Source organism: Salmo salar, chromosome 02 (assembly GCF_965601325.2).
Source record: "Salmo salar chromosome 02, fSalSal1, whole genome shotgun sequence".
NCBI classification, from domain to species: domain Eukaryota; kingdom Metazoa; phylum Chordata; class Actinopteri; order Salmoniformes; family Salmonidae; genus Salmo; species Salmo salar.
Window position 1 is genome coordinate 98,058,193 of NC_138292.1, and position 13,468 is coordinate 98,071,660.

The 13,468-nt window shown below is 38.4% G+C and overlaps 7 non-coding genes across 7 annotated transcripts; all 7 read left to right on the forward strand.

The window, feature by feature from the left end:
- Positions 1-882: 882 nt before the first annotated feature.
- trnam-cau (transfer RNA methionine (anticodon CAU)) lies at positions 883-955 on the forward strand. Its single transcript has one exon. It is a non-coding gene; the product is annotated as a tRNA-Met (tRNA).
- Positions 956-3,889: 2,934 nt separating this feature from the next.
- Positions 3,890-3,962, forward strand: trnam-cau (transfer RNA methionine (anticodon CAU)). Its single transcript has one exon. It is a non-coding gene; the product is annotated as a tRNA-Met (tRNA).
- Positions 3,963-5,521: 1,559 nt separating this feature from the next.
- trnam-cau (transfer RNA methionine (anticodon CAU)) lies at positions 5,522-5,594 on the forward strand. The gene has a single exon. It is a non-coding gene; the product is annotated as a tRNA-Met (tRNA).
- A 614-nt stretch (positions 5,595-6,208) lies between these two features.
- Positions 6,209-6,281, forward strand: trnam-cau (transfer RNA methionine (anticodon CAU)). The gene has a single exon. It is a non-coding gene; the product is annotated as a tRNA-Met (tRNA).
- Positions 6,282-7,032: 751 nt separating this feature from the next.
- Positions 7,033-7,105, forward strand: trnam-cau (transfer RNA methionine (anticodon CAU)). Its single transcript has one exon. It is a non-coding gene; the product is annotated as a tRNA-Met (tRNA).
- A 2,934-nt stretch (positions 7,106-10,039) lies between these two features.
- trnam-cau (transfer RNA methionine (anticodon CAU)) lies at positions 10,040-10,112 on the forward strand. Its single transcript has one exon. It is a non-coding gene; the product is annotated as a tRNA-Met (tRNA).
- A 1,559-nt stretch (positions 10,113-11,671) lies between these two features.
- On the forward strand, positions 11,672-11,744 carry trnam-cau (transfer RNA methionine (anticodon CAU)). The gene has a single exon. It is a non-coding gene; the product is annotated as a tRNA-Met (tRNA).
- The last annotated feature ends 1,724 nt before the right edge of the window (positions 11,745-13,468 follow it).

The following is a 13,468-nucleotide window of genomic DNA, read 5'->3' on the forward strand; positions in this document are numbered from 1 at the left end:
TTCAGACAATACATACTTTTGTCACGGTGGAAACCACATCTTAAGGTCGATATCAAATTGTTTTACTTTAGAATGATTTCATAATTTTTTTCTCAGGTGTTGTGGACTTTCAGACCATACATTTTGGCACGGTGCTTACAACGTCACTGTCAAAAAGTGAAGGTCGGTATCAATATTTTTTCTTACACTTAATGCTTTAATGTGCCTCTTTGGCGCAGCAGGCAGCGCGTCAGTCTCATAATTTGAAGGTCGTAAGTTCGATCCTCACACGGGGCAGCAAAGCTTATAAAAAGACATTGATGTCCGAAGGTGAAAATTAATTCTCAGTGGTTTTGGACTTTCAGACAATACATACTTTTGTCACGGTGGAAACCACATCTTAAGTTCGATATAAAATTGTTTTACTTTAGAATGATTTCATAATTTTTTTCTCAGGTGTTGTGGACTTTCAGACCATACATTTTGGCACGGTGATTACAACGTCACTGTCAAAAAGTGAAGGTCGGTATCAATATTTTTTCTTACACTTAATGCTTTAATGTGCCTCTTTGGCGCAGCAGGCATCGCGTCAGTCTCATAATTTGAAGGTCGTAAGTTCGATCCTCACACGGGGCAGGAAAGCTTATAAAAAGACAGTGATGTCCGAAGGTGAAAATTAATTCTCAGTGGTTTTGGACTTTCAGACAATACATACTTTTGTCACGGTGGAAACCACATCTTAAGGTCGATATCAAATTGTTTTACTTTAGAATGAAATCATTGTTTTTTTCTCAGGTGTTGTGGTTTTTCAGACCATACATTTTGGCACGGTGCTTACAACGTCACTGTCAAAATCTGAAGGTCGTTATCGATATTTTTTCTTTACGCTTAAGGTTTAAAAGTGCCTCGTTGGCGCAGCAGGCAGCGCGTCAGTCTCATAATCTGAAGGTCGTGAGTTCGATCCTCACACGGGGCAGCAAAGCTTTTAAAAAGACAGTGTTTTCTGAAGATGAAGTGAAAATTAATTCTCAGTGTTATTGGACGTTCAGACGATACATACTTTTGTCACGGTGCTTACAACGTCACTGTAAAATCTGAAGGTCGGTATCGATATCTATATTTTTTACTTTAGAATGAAATCATTGTTTATTTCTTAGGTGTTGTGGACTTTCAGACCATACATTTTGGCACGGTGCTTACAACGTCACTGTCAAAATCTGAAGGTCGGTATCGATATCTATATTTTTTACTTTAGAATGAAATCATTGTTTTTTTCTTAGGTGTTGTGGACTTTCAGACCATACATTTTGGCACGGTGCTTACAACGTCACTGTCAAAATCTGAAATTTGGTATCGATATTTTTTCTTACACTTCATGCTTTAATGTGCCTCCTTGGTGCAGCAGGCAGCGCGTCAGTCTCATAATCTAAAGGTCGTGAGTTCGATCCTCACACGGGGCAGCAAAGCTTCTAAAAAGACCGTTGTCTGATGGTGAAAATTAATTCTCGGTGGTTTTGGACTTACAGACAATACATACTTTTGTCACGGTGGAAACCACGTCTTAAGGTCGATATCAAATTGTTTTACTTTAGAATGAAATCGTAGTTTTTTTCTCAGGTGTTGTGGACTTTCAGACCATACATTTTGGCACGGTGCTTACATCGTCACTGTCAAAAAGTGAAGGTCGGTATCGATATTTTTTCTTACACTTAATGATTTAACGTTCCTTGTTGGCGCAGCAGGCACCGCGTCAGTCTCATAATCTGAAGGTCGTGAGTTCGATCCTCACACGGGGCAGCAAAGCTTATAAAAGACAGTTTTGTCTGAAGGTGAAAATTAATTCTCAGTGTTTTTGGACTTTCAGACAATACATACTTTTGTCACGGTGGATACCACATCTTAAGGTCGATATCTATATTTTTTACTTTAGAATGAAATCATAGTTTTTTTCTCAGGTGTTGTGGACTTTCAGACCATACATTTTGGCACGGTGCTTACAACGTCACTGTCAAAAAGTGAAGGTCGGTATCAATATTTTTTCTTACACTTAAAGCTTTAACGTGCCTCTTTGGCGCAGCAGGCAGCGCGTCAGTCTCATAATTTGAAGGTCGTAAGTTCGATCCTCACACGGGGCAGCAAAGCTTATAAAAAGACAGTGATGTCCGAAGGTGAAAATTAATTCTCAGTGGTTTTGGACTTTCAGACAATACATACTTTTGTCACGGTGGAAACCACATCTTAAGGTCGATATCAAATTGTTTTACTTTAGAATGAAATCATAGTTTTTTTCTCAGGTGTTGTGGTTTTTCAGACCATACATTTTGGCACGGTGCTTACAACGTCACTGTCAAAATCTGAAGGTCGTTATCGATATTTTTTCTTTACGCTTAAGGTTTAAAAGTGCCTCGTTGGCGCAGCAGGCAGTGCGTCAGTCTCATAATCTGAAGGTCGTGAGTTCGATCCTCAAAAGGGGCAGCAAAGCTTTTAAAAAGACAGTGTTTTCTGAAGATGAAGTGAAAATTAATTCTCAGTGTTATTGGACGTTCAGACGATACATACTTTTGTCACGGTGCTTACAACGTCACTGTAAAATCTGAAGGTCGGTATCGATATCTATATTTTTTATTTTAGAATGAAATCATTGTTTATTTCTTAGGTGTTGTGGACTTTCAGACCATACATTTTGGCACGGTGCTTACAACGTCACTGTCAAAATCTGAAGGTCGGTATCGATATCTATATTTTTTACTTTAGAATGAAATCATTGTTTTTTTCTTAGGTGTTGTGGACTTTCAGACCATACATTTTGGCACGGTGCTTACAACGTCACTGTCTTTAATCTGAAATTTGGTATCGATATTTTTTCTTACACTTCATGCTTTAATGTGCCTCCTTGGTGCAGCAGGCAGCGTGTCAGTCTCATAATCTAAAGGTCGTGAGTTCGATCCTCACACGGGGCAGCAAAGCTTATAAAAAGACCGTTGTCTGATGGTGAAAATTAATTCTCTGTGGTTTTGGACTTACAGACAATACATACTTTTGTCACGGTGGAAACCACGTCTTAAGGTCGATATCAAATTGTTTTACTTTAGAATGAAATCATAGTTTTTTTCTCAGGTGTTGTGGTTTTTCAGACCTAACTTTTTGGCACGGTGCTTACAACGTCACTGTCAAAAAGTGAAGGTCGGTATCGATAATTTTTTCTTTCGATTTGTTGATTAAATGTTCTTAGTTAGCGCAGTAGGTAGCGCGTCAGTCTCATAATCTGAAGGTCGTGAGTTCGATCCTCACACGGGGCAGCAAAGGTTTTAAAAAGACAGTGTTGTCCGAAGATGAAGTGAAAATTAATTCTCAGTGGTTTTGGACTTTCAGACAATACATACTTTTGTCACGGTGGAAACCACATCTTAAGGTCGATATCAAATTGTTTTACTTTAGAATGATTTCATAATTTTTTTCTCAGGTGTTGTGGACTTTCAGACCATACATTTTGGCACGGTGCTTACAACGTCACTGTCAAAAAGTGAAGGTCGGTATCAATATTTTTTCTTACACTTAATGCTTTAATGTGCCTCTTTGGCGCAGCAGGCAGCGCGTCAGTCTCATAATTTGAAGGTCGTAAGTTCGATCCTCACACGGGGCAGCAAAGCTTATAAAAAGACAGTGATGTCCGAAGGTGAAAATTAATTCTCAGTGGTTTTGGACTTTCAGACAATACATACTTTTGTCACGGTGGAAACCACATCTTAAGGTCGATATCAAATTGTTTTACTTTAGAATGAAATCATTGTTTTTTTCTCAGGTGTTGTGGTTTTTCAGACCATACATTTTGGCACGGTGCTTACAACGTCACTGTCAAAATCTGAAGGTTGTTATCGATATTTTTTCTTTACGCTTAAGGTTTAAAAGTGCCTCGTTGGCGCAGCAGGCAGCGCGTCAGTCTCATAATCTGAAGGTCGTGAGTTCGATCCTCACACGGGGCAGCAAAGCTTTTAAAAAGACAGTGTTTTCTGAAGATGAAGTGAAAATTAATTCTCAGTGTTATTGGACGTTCAGACGATACATACTTTTGTCACGGTGCTTACAACGTCACTGTAAAATCTGAAGGTCGGTATCGATATCTATATTTTTTACTTTAGAATGAAATCATTGTTTATTTCTTAGGTGTTGTGGACTTTCAGACCATACATTTTGGCACGGTGCTTACAACGTCACTGTCAAAATCTGAAGGTCGGTATCGATATCTATATTTTTTACTTTAGAATGAAATCATTGTTTTTTTCTTAGGTGTTGTGGACTTTCAGACCATACATTTTGGCACGGTGCTTACAACGTCACTGTCAAAATCTGAAATCTGGTATCGATATTTTTTCTTACACTTCATGCTTTAATGTGCCTCGTTGGTGCAGCATGCAGCGCGTCAGTCTCATAATCTGAAGGTTGTGAGTTCAATCCTCACATGGGGCAGCAAAGCTTATAAAAAGACTATTGTCTGATGGTGAAAATTAATTCTCAGTGGTTTTGGACTTACAGACAATACATACTTTTGTCACGGTGGAAACCACGTCTTAAGGTCGATATCAAATTGTTTTACTTTAGAATGAAATCATAGTTTTTTTCTCAGGTGTTGTGGTTTTTCAGACCTAACATTTTGGCACGGTGCTTACCATGTCACTGTCAAAAAGTGAAGGTCGGTATCAATATTTTTTCTTACACTTAATGAATTAATGTGCCTCGTTGGCGCAGCAGGCACTGCGTCAGTCTCATAATCTGAAGGTCGTGAGTTCGATCCTCACATGGGGCAGCAAAGCTTATAAGATGACAGTGTTTTCTGAAGGTGAAAATTAATTCTCAGTCGTTTTGGACTTTCAGACAGTACATACTTTTGTCACGGTGGAAACCACATCTTAAGGTCGATATCAAATTGTTTTACTTTAGAATGAAATCATAGTTTTTTTCTCAGGTGTTGTGGTTTTTCAGATCTAACATTTTGGCACGGTGCTTACAACGTCACTGTCAAAAAGTGAAGGTCGGTATCGCTAATTTTTTCTTTCGATTTGTTGATTAAATGTGCTTCGTTAGCGCAGTAGGTAGCGAGTCTGTCTCATAATCTGAAGGTCGTGAGTTCGATCCTCACACGGGGCAGCAAAGTTTTAAAAAGACAGTGTTGTCTGAAGATGAAGTGAAAATTAATTCTCAGTGGTTTTGGACTTTCAGACAATACGTACTTTTGTCACGGTGCTTACAACGTCACTGTAAAATCTGAAGGTCGGTATCGATATCTATATTTTTTACTTTAGAATGAAATCATTGTTTATTTCTTAGGTGTTGTGGACTTTCAGACAATACATACTTTTGTCACGGTGGAAACCACATCTTAAGGTCGATATCAAATTGTTTTACTTTAGAATGAAATCATTGTTTTTTTCTCAGGTGTTGTGGTTTTTCAGACCATACATTTTGGCACGGTGCTTACAACGTCACTGTCAAAAAGTGAAGGTCGGTATCGATAATTTTTTCTTTCGATTTGTTGATTAAATGTGCTTCGTTAGCGCAGTAGGTAGCGCGTCAGTCTCATAATCTGAAGGTCGTGAGTTCGATACTCACACGGGGCAGCAAAGTATTAAAAAGACAGTGTTGTCCGAAGATGAAGTGAAAATTAATTCTCAGTGGTTTTGGACTTTCAGACAATACATACTTTTGTCACGGTGGATACCACATCTTAAGGTCGATATCTATATTTTTTACTTTAGAATGAAATCATATTTTTTTTCTCAGGTGTTGTGGACTTTCAGACCATACATTTTGGCACGGTACTTACAACATCACTGTCAAAAAGTGAAGGTCGGTATCAATATTTTTTCTTACACTTAATGCTTTAATGTGCCTCGTTGGCGCAGCAGGCAGCGCGTCAGTCTCATAATTTGAAGGTCGTAAATTCGATCCTCACACGGGGCAGCAAAGCTTATTAAAAAAAAGACAGTGATGTCTGAAGGTGAAAAGTAATTCTCAGTGCTTTTGGACTTTCAGACAATACATACTTTTGTCACGGTGGAAACCACATCTTAAGGTCGATATCAAATTGTTTTACTTTAGAATGAAATCATTGTTTTTTTCTCAGGTGTTGTGGTTTTTCAGACCATACATTTTGGCACGGTGCTTACAACGTCACTGTCAAAATCTGAAGGTCGTTATCGATATTTTTTCTTTACGCTTAAGGTTTAAAAGTGCCTCGTTGGCGCAGCAGGCAGCGCGTCAGTCTCATAATCTGAAGGTCGTGAGTTCGATCCTCACACGGGGCAGCAAAGCTTTTAAAAAGACAGTGTTTTCTGAAGATGAAGTGAAAATTAATTCTCAGTGTTATTGGACGTTCAGACGATACATACTTTTGTCACGGTGCTTACAACGTCACTGTAAAATCTTAAGGTCGGTATCGATACCTATATTTTTTACTTTAGAATTAAATCATTGTTTATTTCTTAGGTGTTGTGGACTTTCAGACCATACATTTTGGCACGGTGCTTACAACGTCACTGTCAAAATCTGAAGATCGGTATCGATATCTATATTTTTTACTTTAGAATGAAATCATTGTTTTTTTCTTAGGTGTTGTGGACTTTCAGACCATACATTTTGGCACGGTGATTACAACGTCACTGTCAAAAAGTGAAGGTCGGTATCAATATTTTTTCTTACACTTAATGCTTTAATGTGCCTCTTTGGCGCAGCAGGCATCGCGTCAGTCTCATAATTTGAAGGTCGTAAGTTCGATCCTCACACGGGGCAGGAAAGCTTATAAAAAGACAGTGATGTCCGAAGGTGAAAATTAATTCTCAGTGGTTTTGGACTTTCAGACAATACATACTTTTGTCACGGTGGAAACCACATCTTAAGGTCGATATCAAATTGTTTTACTTTAGAATGAAATCATTGTTTTTTTCTCAGGTGTTGTGGTTTTTCAGACCATACATTTTGGCACGGTGCTTACAACGTCACTGTCAAAATCTGAAGGTCGTTATCGATATTTTTTCTTTACGCTTAAGGTTTAAAAGTGCCTCGTTGGCGCAGCAGGCAGCGCGTCAGTCTCATAATCTGAAGGTCGTGAGTTCGATCCTCACACGGGGCAGCAAAGCTTTTAAAAAGACAGTGTTTTCTGAAGATGAAGTGAAAATTAATTCTCAGTGTTATTGGACGTTCAGACGATACATACTTTTGTCACGGTGCTTACAACGTCACTGTAAAATCTGAAGGTCGGTATCGATATCTATATTTTTTACTTTAGAATGAAATCATTGTTTATTTCTTAGGTGTTGTGGACTTTCAGACCATACATTTTGGCACGGTGCTTACAACGTCACTGTCAAAATCTGAAGGTCGGTATCGATATCTATATTTTTTACTTTAGAATGAAATCATTGTTTTTTTCTTAGGTGTTGTGGACTTTCAGACCATACATTTTGGCACGGTGCTTACAACGTCACTGTCAAAATCTGAAATTTGGTATCGATATTTTTTCTTACACTTCATGCTTTAATGTGCCTCCTTGGTGCAGCAGGCAGCGCGTCAGTCTCATAATCTAAAGGTCGTGAGTTCGATCCTCACACGGGGCAGCAAAGCTTCTAAAAAGACCGTTGTCTGATGGTGAAAATTAATTCTCGGTGGTTTTGGACTTACAGACAATACATACTTTTGTCACGGTGGAAACCACGTCTTAAGGTCGATATCAAATTGTTTTACTTTAGAATGAAATCGTAGTTTTTTTCTCAGGTGTTGTGGACTTTCAGACCATACATTTTGGCACGGTGCTTACATCGTCACTGTCAAAAAGTGAAGGTCGGTATCGATATTTTTTCTTACACTTAATGATTTAACGTTCCTTGTTGGCGCAGCAGGCACCGCGTCAGTCTCATAATCTGAAGGTCGTGAGTTCGATCCTCACACGGGGCAGCAAAGCTTATAAAAGACAGTTTTGTCTGAAGGTGAAAATTAATTCTCAGTGTTTTTGGACTTTCAGACAATACATACTTTTGTCACGGTGGATACCACATCTTAAGGTCGATATCTATATTTTTTACTTTAGAATGAAATCATAGTTTTTTTCTCAGGTGTTGTGGACTTTCAGACCATACATTTTGGCACGGTGCTTACAACGTCACTGTCAAAAAGTGAAGGTCGGTATCAATATTTTTTCTTACACTTAAAGCTTTAACGTGCCTCTTTGGCGCAGCAGGCAGCGCGTCAGTCTCATAATTTGAAGGTCGTAAGTTCGATCCTCACACGGGGCAGCAAAGCTTATAAAAAGACAGTGATGTCCGAAGGTGAAAATTAATTCTCAGTGGTTTTGGACTTTCAGACAATACATACTTTTGTCACGGTGGAAACCACATCTTAAGGTCGATATCAAATTGTTTTACTTTAGAATGAAATCATAGTTTTTTTCTCAGGTGTTGTGGTTTTTCAGACCATACATTTTGGCACGGTGCTTACAACGTCACTGTCAAAATCTGAAGGTCGTTATCGATATTTTTTCTTTACGCTTAAGGTTTAAAAGTGCCTCGTTGGCGCAGCAGGCAGTGCGTCAGTCTCATAATCTGAAGGTCGTGAGTTCGATCCTCAAAAGGGGCAGCAAAGCTTTTAAAAAGACAGTGTTTTCTGAAGATGAAGTGAAAATTAATTCTCAGTGTTATTGGACGTTCAGACGATACATACTTTTGTCACGGTGCTTACAACGTCACTGTAAAATCTGAAGGTCGGTATCGATATCTATATTTTTTATTTTAGAATGAAATCATTGTTTATTTCTTAGGTGTTGTGGACTTTCAGACCATACATTTTGGCACGGTGCTTACAACGTCACTGTCAAAATCTGAAGGTCGGTATCGATATCTATATTTTTTACTTTAGAATGAAATCATTGTTTTTTTCTTAGGTGTTGTGGACTTTCAGACCATACATTTTGGCACGGTGCTTACAACGTCACTGTCTTTAATCTGAAATTTGGTATCGATATTTTTTCTTACACTTCATGCTTTAATGTGCCTCCTTGGTGCAGCAGGCAGCGTGTCAGTCTCATAATCTAAAGGTCGTGAGTTCGATCCTCACACGGGGCAGCAAAGCTTATAAAAAGACCGTTGTCTGATGGTGAAAATTAATTCTCTGTGGTTTTGGACTTACAGACAATACATACTTTTGTCACGGTGGAAACCACGTCTTAAGGTCGATATCAAATTGTTTTACTTTAGAATGAAATCATAGTTTTTTTCTCAGGTGTTGTGGTTTTTCAGACCTAACTTTTTGGCACGGTGCTTACAACGTCACTGTCAAAAAGTGAAGGTCGGTATCGATAATTTTTTCTTTCGATTTGTTGATTAAATGTTCTTAGTTAGCGCAGTAGGTAGCGCGTCAGTCTCATAATCTGAAGGTCGTGAGTTCGATCCTCACACGGGGCAGCAAAGGTTTTAAAAAGACAGTGTTGTCCGAAGATGAAGTGAAAATTAATTCTCAGTGGTTTTGGACTTTCAGACAATACATACTTTTGTCACGGTGGAAACCACATCTTAAGGTCGATATCAAATTGTTTTACTTTAGAATGATTTCATAATTTTTTTCTCAGGTGTTGTGGACTTTCAGACCATACATTTTGGCACGGTGCTTACAACGTCACTGTCAAAAAGTGAAGGTCGGTATCAATATTTTTTCTTACACTTAATGCTTTAATGTGCCTCTTTGGCGCAGCAGGCAGCGCGTCAGTCTCATAATTTGAAGGTCGTAAGTTCGATCCTCACACGGGGCAGCAAAGCTTATAAAAAGACAGTGATGTCCGAAGGTGAAAATTAATTCTCAGTGGTTTTGGACTTTCAGACAATACATACTTTTGTCACGGTGGAAACCACATCTTAAGGTCGATATCAAATTGTTTTACTTTAGAATGAAATCATTGTTTTTTTCTCAGGTGTTGTGGTTTTTCAGACCATACATTTTGGCACGGTGCTTACAACGTCACTGTCAAAATCTGAAGGTTGTTATCGATATTTTTTCTTTACGCTTAAGGTTTAAAAGTGCCTCGTTGGCGCAGCAGGCAGCGCGTCAGTCTCATAATCTGAAGGTCGTGAGTTCGATCCTCACACGGGGCAGCAAAGCTTTTAAAAAGACAGTGTTTTCTGAAGATGAAGTGAAAATTAATTCTCAGTGTTATTGGACGTTCAGACGATACATACTTTTGTCACGGTGCTTACAACGTCACTGTAAAATCTGAAGGTCGGTATCGATATCTATATTTTTTACTTTAGAATGAAATCATTGTTTATTTCTTAGGTGTTGTGGACTTTCAGACCATACATTTTGGCACGGTGCTTACAACGTCACTGTCAAAATCTGAAGGTCGGTATCGATATCTATATTTTTTACTTTAGAATGAAATCATTGTTTTTTTCTTAGGTGTTGTGGACTTTCAGACCATACATTTTGGCACGGTGCTTACAACGTCACTGTCAAAATCTGAAATCTGGTATCGATATTTTTTCTTACACTTCATGCTTTAATGTGCCTCGTTGGTGCAGCATGCAGCGCGTCAGTCTCATAATCTGAAGGTTGTGAGTTCGATCCTCACATGGGGCAGCAAAGCTTATAAAAAGACTATTGTCTGATGGTGAAAATTAATTCTCAGTGGTTTTGGACTTACAGACAATACATACTTTTGTCACGGTGGAAACCACGTCTTAAGGTCGATATCAAATTGTTTTACTTTAGAATGAAATCATAGTTTTTTTCTCAGGTGTTGTGGTTTTTCAGACCTAACATTTTGGCACGGTGCTTACCATGTCACTGTCAAAAAGTGAAGGTCGGTATCAATATTTTTTCTTACACTTAATGAATTAATGTGCCTCGTTGGCGCAGCAGGCACTGCGTCAGTCTCATAATCTGAAGGTCGTGAGTTCGATCCTCACATGGGGCAGCAAAGCTTATAAGATGACAGTGTTTTCTGAAGGTGAAAATTAATTCTCAGTCGTTTTGGACTTTCAGACAGTACATACTTTTGTCACGGTGGAAACCACATCTTAAGGTCGATATCAAATTGTTTTACTTTAGAATGAAATCATAGTTTTTTTCTCAGGTGTTGTGGTTTTTCAGATCTAACATTTTGGCACGGTGCTTACAACGTCACTGTCAAAAAGTGAAGGTCGGTATCGCTAATTTTTTCTTTCGATTTGTTGATTAAATGTGCTTCGTTAGCGCAGTAGGTAGCGAGTCTGTCTCATAATCTGAAGGTCGTGAGTTCGATCCTCACACGGGGCAGCAAAGTTTTAAAAAGACAGTGTTGTCTGAAGATGAAGTGAAAATTAATTCTCAGTGGTTTTGGACTTTCAGACAATACGTACTTTTGTCACGGTGCTTACAACGTCACTGTAAAATCTGAAGGTCGGTATCGATATCTATATTTTTTACTTTAGAATGAAATCATTGTTTATTTCTTAGGTGTTGTGGACTTTCAGACAATACATACTTTTGTCACGGTGGAAACCACATCTTAAGGTCGATATCAAATTGTTTTACTTTAGAATGAAATCATTGTTTTTTTCTCAGGTGTTGTGGTTTTTCAGACCATACATTTTGGCACGGTGCTTACAACGTCACTGTCAAAAAGTGAAGGTCGGTATCGATAATTTTTTCTTTCGATTTGTTGATTAAATGTGCTTCGTTAGCGCAGTAGGTAGCGCGTCAGTCTCATAATCTGAAGGTCGTGAGTTCGATACTCACACGGGGCAGCAAAGTATTAAAAAGACAGTGTTGTCCGAAGATGAAGTGAAAATTAATTCTCAGTGGTTTTGGACTTTCAGACAATACATACTTTTGTCACGGTGGATACCACATCTTAAGGTCGATATCTATATTTTTTACTTTAGAATGAAATCATATTTTTTTTCTCAGGTGTTGTGGACTTTCAGACCATACATTTTGGCACGGTACTTACAACATCACTGTCAAAAAGTGAAGGTCGGTATCAATATTTTTTCTTACACTTAATGCTTTAATGTGCCTCGTTGGCGCAGCAGGCAGCGCGTCAGTCTCATAATTTGAAGGTCGTAAATTCGATCCTCACACGGGGCAGCAAAGCTTATTAAAAAAAAGACAGTGATGTCTGAAGGTGAAAAGTAATTCTCAGTGCTTTTGGACTTTCAGACAATACATACTTTTGTCACGGTGGAAACCACATCTTAAGGTCGATATCAAATTGTTTTACTTTAGAATGAAATCATTGTTTTTTTCTCAGGTGTTGTGGTTTTTCAGACCATACATTTTGGCACGGTGCTTACAACGTCACTGTCAAAATCTGAAGGTCGTTATCGATATTTTTTCTTTACGCTTAAGGTTTAAAAGTGCCTCGTTGGCGCAGCATGCAGCGCGTCAGTCTCATAATCTGAAGGTCGTGAGTTCGATCCTCACACGGGGCAGCAAAGCTTTTAAAAAGACAGTGTTTTCTGAAGATGAAGTGAAAATTAATTCTCAGTGTTATTGGACGTTCAGACGATACATACTTTTGTCACGGTGCTTACAACGTCACTGTAAAATCTTAAGGTCGGTATTGATACCTATATTTTTTACTTTAGAATTAAATCATTGTTTATTTCTTAGGTGTTGTGGACTTTCAGACCATACATTTTGGCACGGTGCTTACAACGTCACTGTCAAAATCTGAAGATCGGTATCGATATCTATATTTTTTACTTTAGAATGAAATCATTGTTTTTTTCTTAGGTGTTGTGGACTTTCAGACCATACATTTTGGCACGGTGCTTACAACGTCACTGTCAAAATCTGAAATCTGGTATCGATATTTTTTCTTACACTTCATGCTTTAATGTGCCTCGTTGGTGCAGCAGGCAGCGCGTCAGTCTCATAATCTAAAGGTCGTGAGTTCGATCCTCACACGGGGCAGCAAAGCTTTTAAAAAGACTGTTGTCTGATGGTGAAAATTAATTCTCAGTGGTTTTGGACTTACAGACAATACATACTTTTGTCACGGTGGAAACCACGTCTTAAGGTCGATATCAAATTGTTTTACTTTAGAATGAAATCATAGTTTTTTTCTCAGGTGTTGTGGTTTTTCAGACCTAACATTTTGGCACGGTGCTTACCATGTCACTGTCAAAAAGTGAAGGTCGGTATCGATAATTTTTTATTTCGATTTGTTGATTAAATCTTCTTAGTTAGCGCAGTAGGTAGCGCGTCAGTCTCATAATCTGAAGGTCGTGAGTTCGATCCTCACATGGGGCAGCAAAGCTTATAAAATGACAGTGTTGTCTGAAGGTGAAAATTAATTCTCAGTGGTTTTGGACTTTCAGACAGTACATACTTTTGTCACGGTGGAAACCACATCATAAGGTCGATATCAAATTGTTTTACTTTAGAATGAAATCATACTTTTTTTCTCAGGTGTTGTGGACTTTCAGACCATACATTTTGGCACGGTGCTTACAACGTCAGTGTC